The 5092-nt window shown below is 49.2% G+C and overlaps 1 pseudogene; it reads right to left on the bottom strand.

Annotated features, from left to right (window-relative positions):
* Nucleotides 1–166: 166 nt before the first annotated feature.
* LOC119321242 overlaps nt 167–5092 on the bottom strand; it is a 66292-nt pseudogene continuing 61366 nt past the window's right edge.

The raw sequence follows: 5092 nt of genomic DNA, 5'->3' as shown, positions 1-5092 counted from the left end.
CTCGGTCCCACCAGGGTGGGCCCCTCTGGGGTAATAAAGAAATGGATAAAAAAGGGGGACTTCTGCTATGGGCTATGCCACCCATTACTTATGAGGGAAGTCGCATCCGTCCCATCGCAAGCACCTACAATGTCATGATCACATTGGTTTACCCTTTTTTGGTAGTTCAACAGACGGTCGCCCCTCCAACAAGAAAAGGTAGAAATATGGAAACTTCTCTGCCATTTAGATCGGAGAATTTATAGAGGAAATCGGGTTTTAAATTTCTAGAAACCACACAATTATATAGCCACAGGGAATACGCCGCGCCTAAAATCATCCCAAGCGCAGCTAATGTGGCTACTAAGCTATTTCTTTGGAAAGCTCCTACTAAGATTAGAAATTCCCTGATAAAGCTGCTAGTGCCGGGTAAACTCATATTGGCTAAAGTGAAAAAGAAGAAAATGGTAGAGAAATTCGGCATGGTGCTCACTAAACCTCCATAATATCTAACAAGTCGAGTCTTGTGTCAGTCATATAGAACACCAACACATAGAAAAAGGGCTGAAGAAACCAGTCCATGACTTAACATAAGTAAAATGCTACCTCCAATTCCCTGTATGTTCGATAGAGCCTAATATTCCCCCAGAGTACGCCGCTTACCCCCCGAACCGTACAAGATAGTTACCACCTATCATATGGCTTTCTAACTCCACTTCTTTTTCTGGTCGTTCCGCTCTATCGGATCGATGGTAGTCTCAGAGATCTGGTAACCTCCGACATTTTTGACAACACGCTTCCTGCTTCCGTTTTGAGTTGCGCATCTTTCTCCCCGGGGCATACTATAGTATCACATCGTAGACCCCCACCCCAACTCTATCTTCCTTATCACTGAACCGGAACATAGTGCATAGGTACTCTTCGATGCTGCGAGGACGAGACGAGGTGACATACTATGATCACGCACTGAAGTTCTGCCCTTCGGCTCGGCATATGGAACCTCTCAGCTGCTCCCTCGGGATAGGTAGGCCCACCCCCCCTTTCCCGAGAGGCGGCCGGGCTGTGTTTCCCCTGCGGCCACCCAGTGGCGGCAGAAAACGAAAAAGGGTGGGCTCCGCGCGGTTCGCGTTTTATTGTAAAAAGAGAGCTTTTCATTCTCTTATAGAAGCCCGCGCCCACGCGGGTAAAGCCCAGCGAAGCTGCAGGGAGCACTGAGCAATGGGGGGATGAGGGCGACTCCGCCCACGGGTTGGACCACACCACAGGCAAAAGTCCTTCCACGGCAAGAGAAGGGTGACCGGAACAAGAAAAGGGAGCTAGTCGTTGGAGGGAAGACAAGGCTCGTTCCGTGCGACTCCACAGAAGAGTACGCACGCTAGAAAAGGCAGCCAGCTTAAAAACGCTAGCTAGCTACTTTTGTAGCCTTATTTAGTTTGGTTGCCTACGCTTGCTCTCCGGCGCGCTACGGCAACACCCCCTGCTTGCTTCTTTCTGTTCGACGCGGAGCTCGCAGCCTCCCCACCCTTGCTTAGCGTTCCACTTGTGATCCTGGAGGATTTGGAGAAATGCGCCCGACCATGAAGAATGGATTTTGTATTTTCTTTCATGTGAACGGCCCTATCTTGTAAAGAATGGTTTTTCGTGCTATAGACCACGTTGAGAAAGACCAACCAACAACACAAATAAAGACCGTTCCATTTGGGTACCTCGAAAGGGAGGTGCTCCTTATGATGCTACGGACGGCTGTCCGAAGTGCATGCAATGACGGGCTCGGATAGGATAGGATTGTGCGCGCCGGGCCCTTCGGGTGTCCATATTTTGGCCGACCTTAGCGTATATACTATGTTATGGTTATGCGGCCGTAATATTTTGATACCTTCCACCACTATTACGCCAGAAATCCAAGGTTCCACACGAGCTCCTGTTCTGCGGCGTGGTGGCAGGACCGCTAGGGGATTGGCTCCGGGTGTAGGTAGGGTCAAATCCGCAGGGGTCATGCAAATACATAGGCCCCTTCCCTTCTGCCGAGTTGTTTAGAAGGCGCTTTCCGTTCTACGGTCCCTTGGAGCGAAGGGTTAGGCAGGTAGTACGGGCCCTCTGACTTCCAGCTATGTGCTGTGTGCGACTCCCGCGAAGCGAATGAAGGGAAGCTCTTCGAGCTTTCTCCGCCAGCGGCTTATGTAGTGGTCGGCATTCCTACGTGCTCCGACTGATCCCCACTGGAGATTATATGAGGGGTCTTGGAAACTGTCGTGACGCTTTAGTGATGAAGGTCACCGGGGTGACTATGGAAGGATTCCGTGGTAGTCTCTGACTCCCTCCAACTCAATCAATATCAAGAACATGTCGTGAGCATGGGGGTTTGGCCGACTACTAAACTAGTGGCTAGGGCTTTTCTAGTTATAGCTTCTATAGTGAGTGGCCCTTCCGCTTTGATCTAGTTGTAGTTTGTATTGTACTAAATTGAACACATATCAAAGAAAGGCGATCAATCAATAAGTAGTTGCCCTTCTCCGGCCTGGGAAAAGCAGCGAACTCGTTAAACAAGGGGCTTTTTTATTCATGGTCGCTACTGTTGTATTGTATATTGTCGGGGGAAGCTACTGCTTCTACGACAGCTCCGCTTCCTCGTCTTGCTTCTACTTTGCTTGTTTGCGCGAAGGCTTAGAGTCCTTTTCGCTAGGTCCAAATTCGTCAAAGCGAAAGATCTGATCCAACGGAAATCCCGCATATTGAGCACAACTGATATGTGGCTACTAGGCGCGATCATCCCGCATGCCATAAAAAAATACTTCTTTTTTTTATGGCCCGTCATATAAAGATAGAATAGATATGGATAGAGAGACATTCTATTGATTCACGAAATGGCTCGTCGATCCAAATGAATCATTCTTCTGGTCTCTCTCTGCCCCCCCCCCACCCCAAAACTTACCCACGACATAGCGCCCATTCGTTTCGCGCGCGGGAAGGCAACGAAGTTCAGTTCAAAAGACCGCAGCGGAGTGGAGCAGCCGCGACACGAAGTTCCTTACCTTAGCTGGATCTCGCTGGTGCCACCTAAATGGTAGGTATAGGCGGCGGATGTCTGACGTTTGGAGTTGTCGTTCGTGCACCTGTCCCCAATAGAAGAATGAGTGATCCCTTCCCCTGCGGATCATGGCCTTACCACTAGGTCCCCGATGGCCAGCAGGAGATTCGGTATAGCAGCTCACGTTCGTTTGCGCTTCGCGTTCCCGCTGGACTGGACACGTGTTAGCTGTAGGAAGTATGGTTATGAAAGTGACTTCGGTTCGCCAGTTCAGGCTCAACTCCTCGCTTTACGTTAGCGGACTTACAGGTCGGGCCGGGGCTCCACGCTCTTTCTTTCTGTGTGGGACGATGCCGGGGAATGTGTCGAGGCGGCGAACAACAACAAGACAACTAACTACATTTGCTTTTTCCCTCCATGAGATGAGCCAGTGCATTGGACCGATGGATAATAGAACTGAGCTGGCCAAACGCTTGGGCGCTCTACATACGATGTAGAAAAAATAAGATACATATCGATTTCTTTCTGATGGATCCAGAATAGATAGATATCTTGTATCATCAATAGATAGAAAGAGGTCAACCCTTATTATTGATAGAAAACCTTTCGATCTATCAGAACAGATCAGGCCATCTATCAATCGATTTGAATCATCTCGCTTTTCATTCATTTCAGCCACGCCATAATAGCCACCACAATAATAAAGAAGCAAGTGAAACAGCTAGAAGCGCTCGCTTCGCCGCGCCCAACAATTCTTATTCACGGGAAAGCCAACCGAAAGATTCGATTCGGACTTCGTAGAGCCGGTGCTGCTGCTGTCTGCGTAGGGCCGTCCCCCACTCCCGTCCCGGGGTGCTAAGGGGTTTTGTTTTAGGAACAGACGGCGGTGTTTTGCTGACGCCTCGAATCGACGCTTTTGTTGCGACATGCTAAGTTTTCTCCCCTATTGCTAGTAGGTTGATGGGTCGCACGCCCGGCACACATGTTTTGGCCTTGCTTGTGTGTCCATAACTCAAAATAGGTGACGTAACAGCCGCCGCCCGACTAAACATACCAATAGTCACCAAATTCATATGGGCTACTGAGGAGTAGGCAATGATCTTCTTAAGATCGATCTGTCTTAAAGTGGTCAAGGAAGTATATATTATAGCAATCGCGCTTAGAGTATAAATGAAAGGAGTGAAACAAAGTGTCGCCTCGGGAAACATGGGTATGGAAAATCTTAAAAACCCGTAGGTTCCCAATTTTAAAAGAATTCCAGCCAAGATGACGGATCCAGCCGTAGGTGCCTCTACATGGGCTTCGGGTAACCAAATATGAACTGGTACCATAGGCACTTTGACGGCAAAAGAGGCGAAAAAAGCAATCCATAGAAGGATTTGGCGCCGCTCACTAAATTCAGTGGTTAATAAAATTTGTAAATCGGTGGTTCCTGTTTGGAGAAGAATCAACAGAATAGCTAATAGCATAAAAACGGATCCCAGTAAAGTATATAGGAAAAACTAATATGCTGCCTTGATCTTTCTTTGTCTCGAACCCCATACCCCTATAATGATGGTAGAGTCAGGGGTGGCCCCAAAGCGGAATTGACCGGTGGTAGTTGGTCGAAGCTCCAGTGGGTAGCCACTCCCTTCTCAGGGAACCGTACGTGAGACTTTCGCATCATACGGCTCCGTCCCGAGCTTCCGTCATTGGCCCTTGTCATTAGACCACTATGCTTGTCTTTTCCGCCTTTACTCTCGAATCTTTTGCTTCTCGGGTGGTGGCGAACAATGCTGCTTGCGTAGCGGGAGATGCCCGCCCGTCGTTTAGGCCTGCTTCCTGCCCGAAAGAAGGCTAGCCGGACTAGTGGTAGGGGACCCGACCGTAAAAAACCCTACCCTATTCTCGAACCCTCTGCCGAGCTCTACCCTGCCCGCATTTATTTGGAAGGGGGCCAAAGAAATGTCTCCACCTGCTGCCAACAGTCTTTCTTTGGAATTCTACTGAACGGGTCGATCCTCCCCTCCGTTTGTTTTAGCAACTTATCCTAAGGTCTCTTCGCCAAGAACTCTCCAGCAACGACAGAGGAACTAACCTGCCTGC

The sequence above is a fragment of the Triticum dicoccoides genome, chromosome 6B (genome assembly GCF_002162155.2).
Source record: "Triticum dicoccoides isolate Atlit2015 ecotype Zavitan chromosome 6B, WEW_v2.0, whole genome shotgun sequence".
In the NCBI taxonomy this organism is placed as follows: Eukaryota; Viridiplantae; Streptophyta; class Magnoliopsida; order Poales; family Poaceae; genus Triticum; species Triticum dicoccoides.
Note: the sequence above shows the minus strand (reverse complement) of the source record. Positions and strands in the feature narration are given on the sequence as shown.